At 44.6% G+C, this 21,076-nt stretch overlaps 1 protein-coding gene and 1 pseudogene across 2 annotated transcripts in view; both read left to right on the top strand.

The window, feature by feature from the left end:
• The first annotated feature begins 584 nt into the window (after positions 1 to 584).
• Positions 585 to 14,260, top strand: LOC118938756 (annotated as a pseudogene).
• A 1,310-nt stretch (positions 14,261 to 15,570) lies between these two features.
• LOC110487766 (cytoplasmic FMR1-interacting protein 2) overlaps positions 15,571 to 21,076 on the top strand; it is a 64,176-nt gene continuing 58,670 nt past the window's right edge. For both annotated transcript variants that reach the window (XM_036943248.1, XM_036943249.1), the window contains exon 1: positions 15,571 to 15,754. The gene's annotated coding sequence lies outside the window, so the exon portion shown is untranslated. The remainder of the gene's footprint in view (positions 15,755 to 21,076) is intronic.

Here is a 21,076-nt window from a genome sequence, read left to right on the forward strand (position 1 = left end):
ATGATAGCGGGGTGAACAGGCAGTGGCTCGGGTGGTTGTTGTCCTTGATGATCTTTATGGCCTTCCTGTGACATCGGGTGGTGTAGGTGTCCTGAAGGGCAGGTAGTTTGCCCCCGGTGATGCGTTGTGCAGACCTCACTACCCTCTGGAGAGCCTTACGGTTGTGGGCGGAGCAGTTGCCGTACCAGGCGGTGATACAGCCCGACAGGATGCTCTCGATTGTGCATCTGTAGAAGTTTGTGAGTGCTTTTGGTGACAAGCCAAATTTCTTCAGCCTCCTGAGGTTGAAGAGGCGCTGCTGCGCCTTCTTCACGATGCTGTCTGTGTGGGTGGACCAATTCAGTTTGTCTGTGATGTGTACGCCGAGGAACTTAAAACTTACTACCCTCTCCACTACTGTTCCATCGATGTGGATAGGGGGGTGTTCCCTCTGCTGTTTCCTGAAGTCCACAATCATCTCCTTAGTTGTGTTGACGTTGAGTGTGAGGTTATTTTCCTGACACCACACTCCGAGGGCCCTCACCTCCTCCCTGTAGGCCGTCTGCGTGTTGTAGGTGTCCTGGAGGGCAGGCATTGAGCATCCAATGGTGCATTCGGCTGAGCGTACCACCCTCTGTCGAGCCTTGTGGTCAGTGGTGGTGGAGTCGCCATACCATGCCATGATGCAGCCCGACAGTATGCTCTCAATGGTGCTCCTGTAGACCACCGCGAAGAGGCTTCCCGTGTGGGGCGCAGTGGTCTAGGGCACTGCATCGCAGTGCTATCTGTGCCACTAGAGATCCTGGTTTACGTCCAGGCTCTGTCGCAGCCGGCCGCGACCGGGTGACCCATGGAGCGGCTCACAATTGGCCCAGCGTCGTCCGGGTTAGGGAAAGGGTTTGGCCGGTAGGGATGTTCTTGTCCCAAGTCACTAGCGAGTCCTGTGGTGGGCTGGGCACAATGCACGCTGACATGGTCATCAGGTACACAGTGTTTCCTCTGACACATTGGTGAGGCTGGTTTCCGGGTAAAGCGAGCAGTGTGTCAAGAAGCAGTGCCGCTTGTCAGGGTCGTGTTTCGGAGGATGCATGGCTCTCGACCTTCGCCTCTCCCGAGTCTGTACAGGAGTTTCAGTGATAGGACTGTAACTACCAATTGGATACCACGAAATTGGGAAGCAAAAGGGGTAAAAAAAAAAGAATATTATAATATTAAATATATATGAAAAAAAGCTACAAACAAAATAAAACAAAGGAACAAAAAATTGGAAAAAGAAAGAAAAATAAAAAAGGTCCCTGGGGAACATATCACATCTCTTCAGGTTGAAGAATTGCTGCCGTGCCTTCTTCACCTCAGTGTCTGTGTGATTTTACCATTTCAGATCATTGGAGATGTGTATACCTTAGGAACTTGATGTTTTTCACCGTCTCCACAACAGCCCTGTTGATGAGGATGGGAGCGTGGTGTCGTGTCTTTGGCTATGCCGGATTAATTGATAAAACATGCTATTATATAAAATTATGTCTCAGTAATTAATATCACCTGATTGAGCTAATCATGTAAATGTAATTAACTAGAGAGTCAGGCACCACAAAATAATATTTATAGAGCTGTTATCTTCCGAACAAACTTAAAGACCTAGTAATATTTTACATCAATAGCAATCAATATCAATCGTCATCTTACTTTAGTCTCATCATCTGAAAGTTGTAAATTCTTGGTTATCTGCAAGAACCCTGGCTAACAAGTTGAATCAGCAATACAAAATGGGGTTTAATTATATATTTACTAAATACCTAACTAATCACACAGAATTCACATACACACAATTAATCATAACTTGATTACAAATGACATCATAAAGGAAAACGTCCCTAGCGGGCGGAACAGATATGACAGCTTGTTACACAAAGGAAAAGGGGCTGGGTTGATTGAAAGAGCGGGAGACTGGGGAACAAAGGAAAAAGCTGTGCTATCGTAAATACAGTGTCTTATGCATTCTAAATTACCACCCATTTGGAAAAGGAAAATGCAAAAAATATTTACTCTGAGCTGCGCTTCAGTAGGTTGGTGGTAGATGGAAGGCCGTGTTGCCAAACCGAGTCCTTTGTCCTTTGAAGAATGTCTCTTGTTGTCTATTGGATAAGTTGTAGTAACGTCGTAGGGTGATAGACTGTATACTCTGTCTGTTCCTTCCTAATCTGTGTTCACTATGCTCCCCACAGTAATCTTGAAGGGGACTCTCATCAAGAAACCTCAACAGAAGCGAAGGACGTCGCCCTGCAATTACAAGGAAAGATGATTTGTCTTGGACACCCAGGACCTGATTAATTCTGAACAGCGCCCTGGGGCATGTACAATATTTATTGATAAATTGTGTGGTTTGTTTGTTTAATAATTGCTGGCAAGAATTACATTTAGTTGAAATTATTTTACAGTTCAGCAGTGTAATTTTTTTAATCAGATATTGAGTTATGAAGGAATACGACTTTTACATGACAGTTGCTTTATGGAGGTTGTATTGTTTGATGTGCAAATGGAAAGTTGTGAAGATGTTAATAGTTAACTCTATTCAAAAAGCCCAGCCAGAAAGGCTGCATTGAGCTCTCCAATATCAACTGTGTGGAGATAGTGTGCAGTGAAGTCCCAATCCCCTGCAGCAACAAGTACCCCTTCCAGGTAAGACCACTGGAAAGCTAATTACTGGAAAGCTAATTACTGGAATGCTAATTACTGGAATGCTAATTACTGGAATGCTAATGACTGGAATGCTAATGACTGGAATGCTAATGACTGGAATGCTAATGACTGGAATGCTAATGACTGGAATGCTAATGACTGGAATGCTAATTACTGACAATTGGGAACACTTTACAATGACGTTCATTTATAAATAAGCCATGACACAGTTTTTTCAATTATGCATAAATGTCTCAACAGGTTGTCCACGACAACTGTTACCTATACAGTGGGGCAAAAAAGTATTTAGTCAGCCACCAATTGTGCAAGTTCTCCCACTTAAAAAGATGAGAGAGGCCTGTAATTTTCATCATATGTACACTTCAACTATGACAGACAAAATGAGAAAAGAAATCCAGAAAATCACATTGTAGGATTTTTAATGAATTTATTTGCAAATTATGGTGGAAAATAAGTATTCCAGATGACATGAGGATGTCCATACGTTTAAAAGGGCTAATTTCAACTACAACCTAACGAAATTAACATTTAGTTCCAGAAATGTTAGGACTGCTGTACTAATGTTTAAAATGGCAAATTACAACGTAAACTGTAAACGTACGTGGCCTAGGAAAGGACAGACAATCTCAGAAGAAGGACAGGGTACTTTAACCTGTTAAGTCTATAGGGGCGCTATTTCATTATTGGATAAAAAAACGTGCCCGTTTTAAGCGCAATATTTTGTCACAAAAAGATGCTCGACTATGCATATAATTGACAGCTTTGGAAATAAAACAGTCTAACGTTTCCAAAACTGCAAAGATATTACCTGTGAGTGCCACAGAACTCATTCTACAGGCGAAACCAAGATGAAACTTCAAACAGGAAATGAGCAGAATCTCTGAAGCTCTGCTTCTCCCTCCAACCCCGGACCCACAGGTAAATATGCATGATAAGTCACCTCTATTTACTTCACTGTGCCTGTAAATGTACAGTATGTTGCTGAGTCACATTAATGCTAATGATCAGTGTTTCCCTTACATCGTGCCACTAGCGGCGGCTCTCTGACCCGGGCCAGAGGGTGGTGTGGTGGTAGCGCTACAAAACTACAGTCCCCATGAAGACACAGACCTGCCCCTTCACAAAGACCAGGAGTACATCCTGACTGACAGTTCCCACCATAACTGGTGGACGGTACAGGACCACAGAGGGTAAGGAGAGACAGCGTGATAACCATATGACAACGCTATGTCAACCCCATGACAACCCCATGACAACCCCATGACAACCCTATGCCATATGATAACCTTATGACAACTCTGTGATCCTATCTGTAATATGTATTATTGGTTTTATAGTTGTACACACCTACAGTATTCATCCCATTTTGTCCATTCCTTCAACAGAAACTCAGGTTTTGTACCTTGCATGTACTGTATATAGCGGAGAAATCCTGCAACAACTTCAACAGGTTTGAGTGAGTCTGATATATACCAAATACGATTTTCCTGACTATTTATAAAGTATAAAATAACATTTGTACCCTGTTCAGCCTTTTATTTCAGACATCTTATTGGTTGTCTTTGTTGTTTCTAATTCACACTCTTTTTTTGCAGATGGTACAACAAAGACATAACGAGAGGGAGAGCTGAGGAACTTCTGATCACAGAGGTAAAACAACGCCGACCATCTTCAACTTGGTATTACACTGTACTACGGAAGAAAGAGGAAAGACATGTTGGGCTTGATTCAATCAAAAAGCAAGGTTATCAGAATTACAACCAGACTAAACTGAAACTAGAGAGAAAGCATTTTTTGTAATTTTTTGTAAGTTTTTGTAATCCCTAAAAAAGACATATATGCACACCACACCACACCACACACACACACCACATGCACACGCACGCGCACACACACCACACACACACACACACACACACACACACACACACACACATACATACATACATACATACATACATACATACATACATACATACACACAGACACACAGACACACACAGAGAGTGAAACATGACATTTGAAACTGCGGTGCAGTTTACTCAGGTCCAGGATTTCCTGTTGTAAATATGTCATGCTGGATTTTACAGACAGATGAGACATGGTGCATGGTGACAGTGGAAGGGTTGTATAGTGTGACAGTGGGAGGGGAGGGTTGTATAGTGTGACAGTGGGAGGGTTGTTTAGTGTGACAGTTTGAGGGTTGTTTAGTGTGACAGTGGGAGGGGAGGGTTGTGTAGTGTGACAGTTTGAGGGTTGTGTAGTGTGACAGTGGGAGGGGAGGGTTGTGTAGTGTGACAGTTTGAGGGTTGTGTAGTGTGACAGTGGGAGGGGAGGGTTGTGTAGTGTGACAGTGGGAGGGTTGTTTAGTGTGACAGTTTGAGGGTTGTTTAGTGTGACAGTGGGAGGGGAGGGTTGTGTAGTGTGACAGTTTGAGGGTTGTGTAGTGTGACAGTGGGAGGGGAGGGTTGTGTAGTGTGACAGTTTGAGGGGAGGGTTGTGTAGTGTGACAGTGGGAGGGGAGGGCTGTGTAGTGTGACAGTGGGAGGGTTGTTTAGTGTGACAGTTTGAGGGTTGTTTAGTGTGACAGTGGGAGGGGAGGGTTGTGTAGTGTGACAGTTTGAGGGTTGTGTAGTGTGACAGTGGGAGGGGAGGGTTGTGTAGTGTGACAGTTTGAGGGTTGTGTAGTGTGACAGTGGGAGGGGAGGGTTGTATAGTGTGACAGTGGGAGGGGAGGGTTGTGTAGTGTGACAGTGGAAGGGGAGGGTTGTGTAGTGTGACAGTGGAAGGGGAGGGTTGTGTAGTGTGACAGTGGAAGGGGAGGGTTGTGTAGTGTGACAGTGAAAGGGGAGGGTTGTGTAGTGTGACAGTGGGAGGGGAGGGTTGTGTAGTGTGACAGTTTGAGGGTTGTGTAGTGTGACAGTGGGAGGGGAGGGTTGTATAGTGTGACAGTGGGAGGGGAGGGTTGTGTAGTGTGACAGTGGAAGGGGAGGGTTGTGTAGTGTGACAGTGGAAGGGGAGGGTTGTGTAGTGTGACAGTGGAAGGGGAGGGTTGTGTAGTGTGACAGTGAAAGGGGAGGGTTGTGTAGTGTGACAGTGGGAGGGGAGGGTTGTGTAGTGTGACAGTGGAAGGGGAGGGTTGTGTAGTGTGACAGTGGAAGGGGAGGGTTGTGTAGTGTGACAGTGGAAGGGGAGGGTTGTGTAGTGTGACAGTGAAAGGGGAGGGTTGTGTAGTGTGACAGTGGGAGGGAGGGTTGTGTAGTGTGACAGTGGGAGGGGAGGGTTGTGTAGTGTGACAGTGGGAGGGGAGGGTTGTGTAGTGTGACAGTGGGAGGGGAGGGTTGTGTAGTGTGACAGTGGGAGGGGAGGGTTGTGTAGTGTGACGGTGGGAGGGTTGTGTAGTGTGACGGTGGGAGGGTTGTGTAGTGTGACAGTGGGAGGGTTGTGTAGTGTGACAGTGGGAGGGTTGTGTAGTGTGACAGTGGGAGTGGGAGGGTTGTGTAGTGTGACAGTGGGAGTGGGAGGGTTGTATAGTGTGACGGTGGGAGTGGAGGGTTGTGTAGTGTGACAGTGGGAGTGGGAGGGTTGTATAGTGTGACGGTGGGAGGGGAGGGTTGTGTAGTGTGACAGTGGGAGTGGGAGGGTTGTATAGTGTGACGGTGGGTGGGAGGGTTGTGTAGTGTGACGGTGGGAGGGGAGGGTTGTATAGTGTGACGGTGGGAGTGGAGGGTTGTGTAGTGTGGGAGTGGGAGGGTTGTATAGTGTGACGGTGGGAGGGGAGGGTTGTATAGTGTGACGGTGGGAGTGGAGGGTTGTGTAGTGTGGGAGTGGGAGGGTTGTATAGTGTGACGGTGGGAGGGGAGGGTTGTGTAGTGTGACGGTGGGAGTGGGAGGGTTGTGTAGTGTGACGGTGGGAGTGGAGGGTTGTGTAGTGTGACGGTGGGAGGGGAGGGTTGTATAGTGTGACGGTGGGAGTGGAGGGTTGTGTAGTGTGGGAGTGGGAGGGTTGTATAGTGTGACGGTGGGAGGGGAGGGTTGTGTAGTGTGACGGTGGGAGTGGGAGGGTTGTGTAGTGTGACGGTGGGAGGGGAGGGTTGTATAGTGTGACGGTGGGAGTGGAGGGTTGTGTAGTGTGGGAGTGGGAGGGTTGTATAGTGTGACGGTGGGAGGGGAGGGTTGTATAGTGTGACGGTGGGAGTGGAGGGTTGTGTAGTGTGGGAGTGGGAGGGTTGTATAGTGTGACGGTGGGAGGGGAGGGTTGTGTAGTGTGACGGTGGGAGTGGAGGGTTGTGTAGTGTGGGAGTGGGAGGGTTGTATAGTGTGACGGTGGGAGGGGAGGGTTGTGTAGTGTGACGGTGGGAGTGGGAGGGTTGTGTAGTGTGGGAGTGGGAGGGGAGGGTTGTATAGTGTGACGGTGGGAGGGGAGGGTTGTATAGTGTGACGGTGGGAGGGGAGGGTTGTGTAGTGTGACGGTGGGAGTGGGAGGGTTGTATAGTGTGACAGTGGGAGGGGAGGGTTGTGTAGTGTGACGGTGGGAGTGGGAGGGTTGTGCAGTGTGACGGTGGGAGTGGGAGGGTTGTGTAGTGTGACGGTGGGAGTGGGAGGGTTGTGCAGTGTGACGGTGGGAGGGTAGAGTGGGTGTTGTCTATTTCAAGCTCTTCTCCTTTGGGGAGTCTCACTGTGTAATCATGTCAAGCCTTATTCCCATAAATTGAGATTGTAAAAGCAATTTCCACATCACTCAAGAATGGTATGACATACAAAAAATTCAACCTAATGGACTCAACAGACACAATTATGATTCATCCTACTGAAATAAAATGTTGTGTTTGTTTGTGCAGGGTAAGAAAGGAGCTTTTGTGGTGCGAGACTCCAGGCATGCAGGCGTCTACACTGTGTCTGTCTTCACTAAAGCCCCAGGGTAACTACTGCCTGTTTCAGCCATGTCACTCAGCTTCAATGACAGTCAGTTAAAGGGGCAATCAGCGATTGGTATTGGGACATCCCTAGCTCTGTCTATGAATTTGAAAGTGGTTACATGTCTCCAGCCCCATCCCTCAGCTTTTTACCAAAACAGTGGTGGGTTGTCTGTTTGTTTGAACTGCATATATATGGCATAGTTACATGATGATGAACCATGTTCATATCCAACGGGCAGAAGAACCCGCGGGTGAAGCACTACCAGATCAGACAGTCAGAGGCAGAGACGTCCACGTTTTACCTGGCAGAGAAATACCTGTTCAGCACCATTCCTGAGCTCATCCAGTACCACCAACACAACGCTGCAGGTATTTACGTTATCTGTGGCTCACCTGAGCTACCTAATACATCTGTTTACAGCCAGGCCAGTGTGACCTATTTGGACATGCACCACAAGACTGTGTTTGTTAGTCCGTTGAGATAAAGGCACCTTCAGGGGTCATGTAAGGTTTCACCAGCACACGTGGATCTCCCACAGTAGAGAGGGAGATGGGAGAGGAGCGTTAATGTAGTTTGAAATGGTTCTATACGTTCTATGGTCCCGATGTTCTTCCCTTAGTATAGCGTGGAATCGTTTCCTTGCATCAACATTCTACAGAGGAAACTGCCTGTAAAATAATAGTTCATGAGTTCTATTGTTGAGGCAGAATAGCCTAATCCCTCTACATTATCTAACTCCCAGTATATGCAAATATAGTTTTGTTGTTTCATCTTGACATTCAACCTGTGTGTGTGTGTGTGTGTGTGTGTGTGTGCGTTCGTGTGTGGTGTGCGTGTCGTGTGGGTTCGTGCATATGTGTATTCTCTGCAGGTCTGATCACCTGACTGAGGCATCCTGTCTCTCAGGGTAGAGAGAATTCTCAGAGCCCTGCGGAACTCTCAGAAGGTCAGAGGTTGACCTGCTGCTTCTGTCTCCAGGCAGCCAGCAGCAATTTTGTTTGGTTATTGATTATGAAAGGTATCATAGAGATAGTTAGAGGACTCATTTTTGCATCTGTGCCATTATGGTGTCTGTTACAGCATGGGCAGATGAGTCCTCTAACTATCTCTATGGAAGTTTCCTAATCCTGAATTACATGACAATTCTAAAGATCAAACACAAAGCAGATAACACACCAGACGCTTATATGTTATAGATAAGTTACTGTGTAATAAAGATATGCTTTAACAACGCATATGCATGATAGTGAGAATTGGCGTGTGTTTTGCTATTCTAAAAGCATTAGGACTGTGATGACATAATTGGTGATGTAAGGTAGACTTGTGTGATGAGGTACCCAGGTGTAGCAGCCCCAGCTGTTACCAATAGGCAGGCAGCTCCACCAGACCCTGAAAACGTCCAGACAGGAGGGACTACCTGGAGGAGAATGTGGCAGGCAACCACAGTGTACCATGTTGTGTTCAGCCTTGATGTATTTTCCAATAATTGCATTAGTATGTCATTATTACCTCTGCACTCTCTCTCCCCCTTCCCCTCTTTCCTTCCTTCCTCCCTCTCCCCCTCCCTATCTCTCCCCCTCGCCCCTCGCCCCTCCCTCCTTCTCCCCCTCCCTCTCTCTTCCCCTCACCCCTCCCTCTCTCTGTCTCTCCCTCCTCCCTCCCTCTCCCATCTCCCCCTCTCTCCCTCCTCCCCCTCCCCCTCTCTCCCTCCTCCCTCCCCCTCTCTCTCTGGTCTTCTCCTGAGGTCATCAAGTACTGCAAGTTCAGCAGCAAGTCTGGTCCTTTGGTAGGTTTATTAATCCTCTCTGAGAGAGTCTGGTCCTTTGGTAGGTTTATTCTTCCTCTCTGAGACCGTCTGGTCCTTTGGTAGGTTTATTCATCCTCTCTGAAACCGTCTGGTCCTTTGGTAGGTTTATTCATCCTCTCTGAGAGAGTCTGGTCCTTTGGTAGGTTTATTCATCCTCTCTGAGAGAGTCTGGTCCTTTGGTAGGTTTATTCATCCTCTCTGAGACCGTCTGGTCCTTTGGTAGGTTTATTCATCCTCTCTGAGAGAGTCTGGTCCTTTGGTAGGTTTATTAATCCTCTCTGAGACCGTCTGGTCCTTTGGTAGGTTTATTAATCCTCTCTGAGAGAGTCTGGTCCTTTGGTAGGTTTATTCTTCCTCTCTGAGAGAGTCTGGTCCTTTGGTAGGTTTATTCATCCTCTCTGAGAGAGTCTGGTCCTTTGGTAGGTTTATTCATCCTCTCTGAGAGAGTCTGGTAATTTGGTAGGTTTATTCATCCTCTCTGAGAGAGTCTGGTCCTTTGGTAGGTTTATTCATCCTCTCTGAGACCGTCTGGTCCTTTGGTAGGTTTATTCATCCTCTCTGAGAGAGTCTGGTCCTTTGGTAGGTTTATTCATCCTCTCTGAGACCGTCTGGTCCTTTGGTAGGTTTATTCATCCTCTCTGAGAGAGTCTGGTCCTTTGGTAGGTTTATTAATCCTCTCTGAGAGAGTCTGGTCCTTTGGTAGGTTTATTCTTCCTCTCTGAGAGAGTCTGGTCCTTTGGTAGGTTTATTCATCCTCTCTGAGAGAGTCTGGTCCTTTGGTAGGTTTATTCTTCCTCTCTGAGAGAGTCTGGTCCTTTGGTAGGTTTATTAATCCTCTCTGAAACCGTCTGGTCCTTTGGTAGGTTTATTAATCCTCTCTGAAACCGTCTGGTCCTTTGGTAGGTTTATTAATCCTCTCTGAGACCGTCTGGTCCTTTGGTAGGTTTATTCATCCTCTCTGAGACCGTCTGGTCCTTTGGTAGGTTTATTCATCCTCTCTGAGACCGTCTGGTCCTTTGGTAGGTTTATTCATCCTCTCTGAGACCGTCTGGTCCTTTGGTAGGTTTATTCTTCCTGTCTGAGAGAGTCTGGTCCTTTGGTAGGTTTATTCATCCTCTCTGAAACCGTCTGGTCCTTTGGTAGGTTTATTAATCCTCTGAGAGAGTCTGGTCCTTTGGTAGGTTTATTCTTCCTCTCTGAGAGAGTCTGGTCCTTTGGTAGGTTTATTCTTCCTCTCTGAGAGAGTCTGGTCCTTTGGTAGGTTTATTCATCCTCTCTGAAACCGTCTGGTCCTTTGGTAGGTTTATTAATCCTCTGAGAGAGTCTGGTCCTTTGGTAGGTTTATTAATCCTCTCTGAGAGAGTCTGGTCCTTTGGTAGGTTTATTCATCCTCTCTGAGACCGTCTGGTCCTTTGGTAGGTTTATTCTTCCTCTCTGAGACCGTCTGGTCCTTTGGTAGGTTTATTCATCCTCTCTGAGAGAGTCTGGTCCTTTGGTAGGTTTATTAATCCTCTCTGAGACCGTCTGGTCCTTTGGTAGGTTTATTCATCCTCTCTGAGAGAGTCTGGTCCTTTGGTAGGTTTATTCATCCTCTCTGAAACCGTCTGGTCCTTTGGTAGGTTTATTCATCCTCTCTGAGAGAGTCTGGTCCTTTGGTAGGTTTATTCTTCCTCTCTGAGAGAGTCTGGTCCTTTGGTAGGTTTATTAATCCTCTCTGAGAGAGTCTGGTCCTTTGGTAGGTTTATTCTTCCTCTCTGAGAGAGTCTGGTCCTTTGGTAGGTTTATTCATCCTCTCTGAAACCGTCTGGTCCTTTGGTAGGTTTATTCTTCCTCTCTGAGAGAGTCTGGTCCTTTGGTAGGTTTATTCATCCTCTCTGAAACCGTCTGGTCCTTTGGTAGGTTTATTAATCCTCTCTGAGACCGTCTGGTCCTTTGGTAGGTTTATTCATCCTCTCTGAAACCGTCTGGTCCTTTGGTAGGTTTATTAATCCTCTCTGAGACCGTCTGGTCCTTTGGTAGGTTTATTCATCCTCTCTGAAACCGTCTGGTCCTTTGGTAGGTTTATTCTTCCTCTCTGAGACCGTCTGGTCCTTTGGTAGGTTTATTCATCCTCTCTGAGACCGTCTGGTCCTTTGGTAGGTTTATTCATCCTCTCTGAGAGAGTCTGGTCCTTTGGTAGGTTTATTCATCCTCTCTGAGACCGTCTGGTCCTTTGGTAGGTTTATTCATCCTCTCTGAGAGAGTCTGGTCCTTTGGTAGGTTTATTCTTCCTCTCTGAGAGAGTCTGGTCCTTTGGTAGGTTTATTAATCCTCTCTGAGAGAGTCTGGTCCTTTGGTAGGTTTATTCTTCCTCTCTGAGAGAGTCTGGTCCTTTGGTAGGTTTATTCATCCTCTCTGAAACCGTCTGGTCCTTTGGTAGGTTTATTAATCCTCTCTGAGACCGTCTGGTCCTTTGGTAGGTTTATTCATCCTCTCTGAGAGAGTCTGGTCCTTTGGTAGGTTTATTCTTCCTCTCTGAGACCGTCTGGTCCTTTGGTAGGTTTATTCTTCCTCTCTGAGAGAGTCTGGTCCTTTGGTAGGTTTATTCTTCCTCTCTGAGAGAGTCTGGTCCTTTGGTAGGTTTATTCATCCTCTCTGAAACCGTCTGGTCCTTTGGTAGGTTTATTAATCCTCTCTGAGACCGTCTGGTCCTTTGGTAGGTTTATTCATCCTCTCTGAAACCGTCTGGTCCTTTGGTAGGTTTATTCTTCCTCTCTGAGACCGTCTGGTCCTTTGGTAGGTTTATTCATCCTCTCTGAGACCGTCTGGTCCTTTGGTAGGTTTATTAATCCTCTCTGAGAGAGTCTGGTCCTTTGGTAGGTTTATTCATCCTCTCTGAGAGAGTCTGGTCCTTTGGTAGGTTTATTCATCCTCTCTGAGAGCGTCTGGTCCTTTGGTAGGTTTATTCATCCTCTCTGAGAGAGTCTGGTCCTTTGGTAGGTTTATTCATCCTCTCTGAGAGAGTCTGGTCCTTTGGTAGGTTTATTCATCCTCTCTGAGAGAGTCTGGTCCTTTGGTAGGTTTATTCATCCTCTCTGAGAGAGTCTGGTCCTTTGGTAGGTTTATTCATCCTCTCTGAGAGAGTCTGGTCCTTTGGTAGGTTTATTCATCCTCTCTGAGAGCGTCTGGTCCTTTGGTAGGTTTATTCATCCTCTCTGAGAGCGTCTGGTCCTTTGGTAGGTTTATTCATCCTCTCTGAGAGAGTCTGGTCCTTTGGTAGGTTTATTCATCCTCTCTGAGACCGTCTGGTCCTTTGGTAGGTTTATTCATCCTCTCTGAGACCGTCTGGTCCTTTGGTAGGTTTATTCATCCTCTCTGAGAGAGTCTGGTCCTTTGGTAGGTTTATTCATCCTCTCTGAGAGCGTCTGGTCCTTTGGTAGGTTTATTTGTTTCTCTGTGAGACTGTTGTCAGACACTGAGCTTCTTCAAATTCTAAACCGTTATCATATTAGAGGTATGATGAATGAATGTTGAATCTCCTCTCCTCCCCTTCTCCCCACTCCTCTCCTCCTGCCCTCCCCTTCTCCCCACTCCTCTCTCCTCCCCTCCTCCTCCCCTCTACTCTCCCTTCTCGCCTCTCCTCTCCTCCAGGTGTGTTTATGTGGGAGGTGTATACTGAGGGGCGTCTGCCCTATGAGAACCGGTCTAATCTTGAGGTGGTGGAGGCCCTGAATGCAGGTCTGTGGCTGCTAAAACCGAGACAGGCCCTAGAGGCTGTGCACCTCCTCATGGAGTTGTGCTGGAAGGAGGTGGGTGGGAAGAACCTACCTGTTTCACACCTGTAGCTTACTGACTCACCTGTACTGTTAGTGTAGTGCGGATGGGTGTAGTGTAGTGTAGGTGGGTGTAGTTGGGTGGGTGTGTGTGGGTTGGTGTAGTGTGGGTGGGTGTGGTTGTAGTGTGGGTGGGTGGGTGGGTGGGTGGGTGGGTGGGTGGTTGTAATGTGGGTGGGTGTGTGTAGTGTGGGTGTGTGTAGTGTGGGTGGGTGTAGTTGGGTGGGTGTAGTTGGGTGGGTGGGTGGTTTTAGTTGGGTGAGTGTGGGTGTAGTTGGGTGGGTGAGTGTAGTTGAGTGTAGGTGTAGTTGGGGGTGTGTAGTTGGGGGGGGTGTATGTAGTTGGGTGGGTGTGTGTGGGTGCGTGTGGGTGGGTGGGTGGGTGGGTTGAATTATTTGAATCAGTGCTAGGGTAAAAAATGAAATTTGAACCCCTTGGGGTCCCCAGGACCGAGTTTGGGAAATATTGCAGTAGACAGACTCACCTTTACCTTAATGATTCAGCTTGGTAGGTTGGTTCACCTGTACCTTACTGATTCAGCTTGGTAGGTTGGTTCACCTGTACCTTACTGATTCAGCTTGGTAGGTTGGTTCACCTGTACCTTACTGATTCAGCTTGGTAGGTTGGTTCACCTGTACCTTACTGATTCAGCTTGGTAAGTTGGTTCACCTGTACCTTACTGATTCAGCTTGGTAGGTTGGTTCACCTGTACCTTACTGATTCAGCTTGGTAGGTTGGTTCACCTGTACCTTACTGATTCAGCTTGGTAGGTTGGTTCACCTGTACCTTACTGATTCAGCTTGGTAGGTTGGTTCACCTGTACCTTACTGATTCAGCTTGGTAGGTTGGTTCACCTGTACCTTACTGATTCAGCTTGGTAGGTTGGTTCACCTGTACCTTACTGATTCAGCTTGGTAAGTTGGTTCACCTCCACCTTACATAATGTCTTGTGATTGAGCTGTCTTTTCCTGTGTAGAAACCAGACGACCGTCCTTCCTTTGCTCTCCTGCTGCACGAGCTGGCCTCGCTCTCAGACCTCTGAGCCTGAACAAACAAGCTTTTCAGCCAAACCTGGTGTGCTAACCAGCTATCCGCGGTGAATCATGGCAGAATAATTTTGCTCAACCAAACTGAAGATACTGTATGAAATATACTTAGCTAGCTGTGTTTATGTTATTTATTAATTTCCTTCAAGTTTCTATTTATTTTGTAGCAAATCATATTTTTATAAAATGTAGAAATCTACTTCTCTTGTGTCTTGATACATTTTTTCTGTCTATTGTGTTAATTAGTTGTTTCATAAGCTCACTTTAGTTTGATTTTACTGTCTGTCGCTCAAAGTCTGACCATCAGAGGGCACCCACAACCCATTTACCCATGATGTCATAATGCAGGCTATTCCCATCATCTACAGACTTTCTTATGTACTAGGATCTCTGTATAGCAGGCTACTGCAGTTTTACTACCAAATAACCACAATGCATAATACTCATTACAGTTCACTTGTCTATACCGTAACTGTAGTAGTCTAACTGTAGGTGGGTTTAATGTATCCAGTGTTCTCACGCAGACACACAAACACACTGCCCTGATAAAGTATGAACTGAGTCTGTGGGTTCCAGACAGCCCTACATGCCTGCTCTGGTTGCTGTGACAACGAGGTCTGACTGGGTACAAGAACTGGCATAGTAATACCCTGTCAGGCAGAAAGTATACATAGAATTACAAGTATGATCTCTGTGGGAGTATGGATGTATCTAGATGAATATAATAGATAAATAGAGATATATCGACATATACAGAAGCAGATAGATATAGATAACTCCATACAGTAGGGTACCTATGCAGTTTAAGGGCTTTTCCATTAAATCTCTATACAATCCATTGTAAGGTGACTGAATGAAATACTCAAAATATTTAGTTTTCTTCTAAAAACACCTGTGCCTCTATGGCATACTAGGCCTATACAGTTATGTAAAGGACTGGACGCTGTATCCTGTGTAGTTGATGTGATCAAAGTTCAGTTTGACACCATCTGTCCTGGAAACCGGGTCATTGACTTGCCTGTGCTGTGCATGGTAAGTAAGTAATATCCTGCAATATCCAATCAAATGGAAATGGGGAAGAATGTGAAGCACGTTTCAATGTTGTCCTAATGGCTATGATATAATTTCAAGGGGAATAGTTTTTTAGAGAATAGCGATAGATAGGTGACATTGCAAATACATTGTTTCATTTTGACGATACAATAGCCTCATCGCAAGGTAGAGTGTTGGTCTGTGCAACAACATTGGCCATATTCAGCACCACAGTTCCATCCTCCTGCCTGTGTGTGAGTAACTGTCTCTTTAAGGAAATGCACTTGCAGCCATTTTCTGCTCTTTGTGTGGGGTAGATTATAACGGATAGGCGCTGAGAGAATCGAGATCATCAGTCGGAGAAAAGGCCAAAAAAAACGTCAGTAAAACATTGGATTTTCGTCGCGGAGTTAGACATTGTCCGCCCAAATTTTCCTGGACGGACATGCAAGTTGCAGGTAAGTGCAAATGTAACGGAATATGCTGCCAGCACTCGGCAAATATGTGCGGGTAGCCTACGCTCGCTTCTCGACGGGAGGCTGCGATGGATGTTGAGAACCTGCGGTGTGTTTCCACTCTCTTGCATGGTGCACCATCATTTTACCATTGGAAGCAATTAATGTCTTTTTATTTTTTACATTGAAAACAAACGCATCGGATTCGATCATTCATTTTTGCGACCGTTTGCCTCTTCACTTATTCCGTGATGTGAATGAACCCCCCCCCCCCCCCCCCCCCCCCCAGTTATAACAGGCAGTGTATTGATAGCGTCATACTACGAGAGATGGGTGGGGTGGCAGAGGCTATAAGAAAAAATGCGTTTTCTTAATTTTTACATGAAAATACTACGGGAGATATGAATATCACACAATACATTTGATTGTCTTAGTAAAACATTTATACAATTGTTATTTTATAGGTAAATGTTCCAATAGATATATTGGCTACAGCTAGTGGAGGTTAGCTATTTAACGTGTGCTCTACCCGTAGACTAAATTCCTTATAGTTTAGATTTGTTTAATCATACACTGAACAAAAATATCAACGCAATATGTAAAGTGCTGGTCCCATGAGCTGAAATAAAAGATCCCAGAAATGTACCATATACACAAAAAGCTTATTTCTCTCAGATTTTGAGCACACATTTTTTACATCTCTGTTAGTGATAATTGTATCCTTTGTCAATATAATCCATCCACCTGACAGGTGTGGCACATCAAGAAGCTGATTAAACAGCATGATCATTACACAGGTGCACCTTGTGCTGGGGACAAAGGCCACTAAAATTTGCTGTTTTGTCACACAACACAATGCCACAGATGTCTCAAGTTTTGAGGGAGTATGCAATTGGCTTGCTGACTGCAGGAATGTCCACCAGAGCTGTTGCCAGAGAATGTAATGATAATTTGTCTATCATAAACCACCTCCGACATAGTTTTAAAGGGGGGGGGGGGGGATAATAAAGCCCTTTTGTGGGGAAAACCTCATTCTGATTGGCTGGGCCTGGCTCCCAAGTGGGTTGCCTACACCCTCCCAGGCCCACCCATGGCTGTGCCCCTGCCCAGTCATGTGAAATCCATAGATTAGGGCATAATACATGTATTTCTATTGACTGATGTGAACTGTAACTCAGCATAGTATTTGAAATTGTTGCACGTTGCGTTTTACATTTTTGTTCAGTATATTTTCTAATAGGACTTTTAAGTGGGCTATCAGCAATTTGTTACAATGTTTTCGTTAAGCATCACCTCATTGACAAAAGGCAGGTTTACAATGTAGACAAATGTTCATTGTACGATGCGTCCTTCCAACCCAGGCCCATGATGCTGTTCTAGCCAAATGCACGGATGGCAGGTTCACCGTCTTCCATTATGTAGCCTGTCGATTCTCTAACCTCAAATTAATGTTTTTTTTCCCCACCTCTCAAATAATTAATAACCATTTTACCTTGTTTGACTGTAATACTTGAAAGATTTGTTTATTTGGGTCCCCATTAACTTTTGCAGAAGCAGCAGCTACTTTTTCTGGGGTCCACAAAAAACACAGAACATGACAAGTAACAAAACATTGATAGACGAGGACTAACAATGACTAACAAGACAACTGTTTGAGCTGAATGTTATTTGATTATGTAGACAATCTATAATTTTTTGACAATATTATCAGACATGAATCAAGATGGGACAAGACCAGAGCCTGAACAACTAGTACAGTTCATTTTCTTGTGTCAAAAAGGCAGAACATATTTTTATGTAACATACATACCTCTCCCCATCTTCACAACAACTTTGTCATTATGACTTGACCATGGTAAATGACCATCCAATGTTATACCTAGAAGTTTAGCTCAACTTTATCAATGGTCACACCCTTTATGTACAACTCCAGTTTAGGTCTTAGAGAATGTTTTGAACCAAATACAATGTTTTAAATGTATTTAATACCAGTTTATTATGAATCACCTTCGAATACTGACTGTAACTCCTTATTTAGAATTTCAGTGAGCTCACTGGCTTTGGGTGCTGGCATGTAGAATATGGATTGATCCATGTACATAGCCATTCTACCTTTGTGTAAGACCAGTAGCAAATCAAATAGCTAAGAGTAACGGCCCAAGGCAACTGCCCTGAGGGACACCGCACTGTACATATGTGACCCATTTCAGGAAACTAGGTCACTACTTCACAGGAGAACCGTTTGAACATAAACTTTTTAAAATCAAAATGTGTTTTTTTGGCAGAAATGCCTTCTCGAACATGTGAACTTTCATGTGCCTTAATACCAAACTTGTATGCCATCTGTAAATACAAATGAAATTGTTAAATTGCGAGCCTAATTGGTTTAGCCACAGAAAAGTTAGCAACCTTCCCGCTAGCCATGATTGGCTGAGATGAGTGGGCTGGACATGCCAAGAGATGAGTTTGGATTGGTCTGTCATATAGCATGGTTCTGTCTATTTGAGCTGGTCAGTATGTTTAGTTAATCCTGTCTAACGTGGCTTTTAAAATGTATGTATATTTTATGTATATATTTTTTTACACGTATCGCATAGTAAAACTGCCTAAGTGTTTCTCTCCACTTTCTGGAGGACCGAATATTGAAGTCAGTGGAATTCGAGTATGGTTGCTAAGGAGATGGAGAAAACGCCTGTCTCCGGATTACATCTTCGAACTAAGGACAACCATGGCATCCGACAGGAGACACATCCATCCATGAATGATAGTCTCGCTAGCTACATTTTCAGATAATACATGTTTCTAATTTTGACAAAGTCGTTTCATTTCAAGTTAAAGTGTACTATTAGCTAGCTAACATTAGCTTTCTGGCTCGCTAGCTGACGCTATGTGTATTATCTTATTATTCCTATCTCAGAGCCATTTGCTTGGCTAGCTATAGACTGTTAGCTAGCTAACATTGAATCCAGTTGGTTAGCTACCTGCAGATTCATGCAGGGTAGTAACTCCATGAGTTGGGATTATGGTTCATTGTTAACCATTTTGTATGCGTTTGTAAATTCAGTCTGTTCATCTACTCTGATTTCACTCTCCGCTGAGTGTGAGTGTGCCAGAGCGCAGAATAACTGATGAATATGGCCGGTGTCAGTAAACGTTGGCAAAAAAGCATAATTAAATTGTTGCCAGCAGCACAGTTACAGTCAACAACGCTCTGGATAACATCAAAATAGCGCAACCAGCTCTGCTAGGGTGAGTAAAATGGTCAGAGTGGTGTGTTCTCTCATTTGTCTGGAAGCAGCTAACAAGCAAGCCAATGTTACCTTGGTGCTTGACTGCCGTTGAGAGGTCAGAACGTTCGGATCAACCCTACTCATCGGCCAAAGTGCACTGAACGCTCCGAGAGCGAAACGCTCTGAATTTACAAACGGACAATCTGACATCACAGTTGCAGTTACCAACACTCTGGATAACATAACAGCCTAACCAGCTTTGAGAGGGTGAGTAATGCTCCGTGAGCAGTTCTCTCATTTGTCTGGAAGTAGCTAGTTAGCTTGGGTGCTTGACTGCTGTTGTTACTACAGAACACTCAAGAGATGGATGGGGCTAAAGCTTAAGAGGGTGTGAACGATGCTGAATGGGTGTAGACAAGGAAGGGCTCTCCAGTAGTGGTACCAAAACATTCAACGGCCATTTTCTCAAAAGTGAGTTTACAAGTTTATCAACTTTCCTAGCAGAATTATTTTCCCATTGTTCCTTAACTGTAGTGTATGATATACCATTTTGAAGCTTTGAGTCTCTACTTTTATCTAATGTAAAAAACACTATTTAAAATGTTGCTACATTAGACCAATTTGAGCAGGTCGGTCACATATCGAATGTTAGAGAAGCTTCCATTGAAGAACACTCTCTGGGTTCTATTGGATAAATAACTCTCCAACCATGTGATAACAATGTATGATCAATAACATCAAAGACTGCACTGAAATCTGACAATACAGCTCCAACTGTCATCTTATTATCTATTTCTTTTAACCAATCATCTGTCATCTGAGTCAGTACAGTACAAGTTGAGTGCCTTCTCTATATTATATGCATGCTGAAAGTCTGCAGTTCATTTGTACTCTACAGTTCATTTGTACAATAGCATTGTATTTGGTCAAACACAATCCTCTCCATCAGTTTACTAAGAACAAGCAGTAAACTGATTGGGCGGCTGTTAGAGCAAGCAACGTGTGCTTTACTATTTTTAGGCAGTGGAATTACTTTAGCTTCCTTCCATGCCTGTGGGGGGACACACTTATTTGTATCACATTAGGCCCAACCTTTGGCACTTTGGGTTTCCTTGTTATTGCCAAAATTCTGTCATCTTTGCATTTTAGATTGTAAATAGTGTTCACACATTCAGTTACCTTATCATTTTCTGTCCTTCATTAAAACATTCCTTATTGCTGGGAGCCAAATTCTTCACCCACAGTCTAGTAATCCTCAAATACTTTAAGTACTTGATAGTTAAATGCTTTGTCCGGCACACCGAGGAGATCCTACATTAGTCCTAATTTCTCTTAACTGTTTGGCTAGAAATTAGACTGGGTTGGGTTGAATGCGGAAGACACATTTCAGTTTAACGCGTTCAGTTGTGCAACTGACAAGGTATCCCTTTCCCCTTATGGTCACTACAGCCAATGGCAACTGATATTGCTTTGGATTAAAGCAATGCAGCTTTAGTGAAGATATGATCAATGCAAGTAGATGTGACAAATCCAACACTATTGGTAAAAAATATACCTCTCTGTTATCACACACATTATCAAGCATTGCACACTTATTATCTAAATACTGACTGTTTGCACTGAGCAGCACACTAAACAGCGCTTTTAGCACTTAGCAGCTCTGTTAGCACTTAGAAGCTCGGTTAGCACATAGAAGCACTGTTAGCACTTAGAAGCTCTGTTAGCACTTAGAAGCTCTGTTAGCACTTAGAAGCTCTGTTAGCAATTAGAAGCACTGTTAGCACTTGTTGGCCTATAGCAGCACCCCAAAGAGGAGGTTTAGACGAGTCAGGTGAACTTGCAACCACAACACTTCAACACATTGTTTTACGTTACAGCCTAATTCTAAAACGGATAAATAAAAAACATCAGCAATCTACACAAAATACCCCATAATGACAAAGCGAAAACAGTTTTTTTATAAATTTTAGCTAATTTATTTAAAATAAAAACAGATACATTATTTACGTAAGTGTTCAGATCCTTTGCTATGAGACTCAAAATTGAGCTCAGGTGCATTTTGTTTCCATGTATCATCTTTGAGATGTTTCAACAA

The sequence above is a fragment of the Oncorhynchus mykiss genome, chromosome 14 (genome assembly GCF_013265735.2).
Source record: "Oncorhynchus mykiss isolate Arlee chromosome 14, USDA_OmykA_1.1, whole genome shotgun sequence".
Taxonomy (NCBI): domain Eukaryota; kingdom Metazoa; phylum Chordata; class Actinopteri; order Salmoniformes; family Salmonidae; genus Oncorhynchus; species Oncorhynchus mykiss.